General features: G+C 40.7%; 1 protein-coding gene across 3 annotated transcripts in view; it reads right to left on the bottom strand.

Annotated features, from left to right (window-relative positions):
• Positions 1-1,270, bottom strand: part of slc41a2b (solute carrier family 41 member 2b) — a 48,044-nt gene that overhangs the window by 4,330 nt on the left and 42,444 nt on the right. The gene's annotated exons all lie outside the window — the stretch shown is intronic.

The following is a 1,270-nucleotide window of genomic DNA, read 5'->3' as shown; positions in this document are numbered from 1 at the left end:
TATTAGGGGACCACTAAGGTCTATATAAAAGAGACTTCAGATACAGTATTAGGGGACCACTAAGGTCTATATAAAAGTATTCAAAGAGCACCATGTCATGGGACCTTTAAGTGGGTTTGATGCAGGTCCAAAGCATTGTCTAAATATTTAGAATGACATGGTTTTCTTGGATGGTCTAGTTTCACAGGACACCAATATATTCACTGTAGCATTAAAATCTCTAAAGGGCCTCTAAAGAGATCCATTTCAGGGTTTTATGAATTGATATCGGACCCGACCTCTGGCACCAGGAACGAGCACCCAAATAACTCAGAGAAGTCCGAACAAACTGCATCATTCGTGGTGGTCTGCTTAAAGGAGGAGCTTTCAAGAATCCCCCTGCAGTGTTTTAAAATAGCCAATAGAGTCACATCAAGTGATTTGGTTCTTTTTAGGCAGTATTTGCAGGTGTCTTTGAACACACCATGATGATGCACAGAGGCAGAGGGGGCTCAGAGACATTAATCTGAGCAAACAGAAGAGGGAACGTTGTGTTGGAGTGAGTAGCTTATGATAGGGTTTTATTTGAGTCAATGCACACATTATATGATTAACATCGTCAGTTATCACCTGAAGGGCATTTCAGATGTGGGCTTTTTAAAGTGAACTGCACACTCTGCCGTTTACCATGAATCTTTTAGCCATAAATGGACACCGCTGAATGCATTAACCCTTGTGTTTTCTTCCTGTTAACCATGAACGTGTCCTCCCAGGTCTGAATTTAATTACATTTTCTGCTTCTCCGATGTTTTTTGTCATTTTTCTGATTTATACGTCACTTTTTCCAGCTCGGTTTAATAACAGGTTTTACATTTATTCTTGGAATTCAGGGTCAACAAACCTCATTTATATCAAATTATACATACGTTTTTAGTTAAAAAGGCAGAAATGATGAATTATTTTGACTATTAGTTAAGATCAGAGGATGTTGAGTGGATCTCAGATGGGTAGATGTCAAAGTTTAGTCCGAGGACAACACAAGGTGATTTTCTCCATGTCAACCAGCCCTAATGTAAAGCATAATAATTAAAACCTGGTTTTGCCCATCGCCTACCAAAAGGTGTGTGTAAGAGGATAACCCCTAACCCTAACCCCCTAAGACTAACCCTAACCCCCTAACCCCACTAACCTTAACCCCTAACCCCCTACACTAACCCCTAACCTTAACCCCTAACCCCCTAACACTAACCCCTAATCCTAACCCCCTAAGACTAACCCTAACCCCCTAACC

Source organism: Etheostoma cragini, unplaced genomic scaffold, assembly GCF_013103735.1.
Source record: "Etheostoma cragini isolate CJK2018 unplaced genomic scaffold, CSU_Ecrag_1.0 ScbMSFa_1523, whole genome shotgun sequence".
In the NCBI taxonomy this organism is placed as follows: domain Eukaryota; kingdom Metazoa; phylum Chordata; class Actinopteri; order Perciformes; family Percidae; genus Etheostoma; species Etheostoma cragini.
This window is presented reverse-complemented; position numbering and strand designations above follow the sequence as displayed.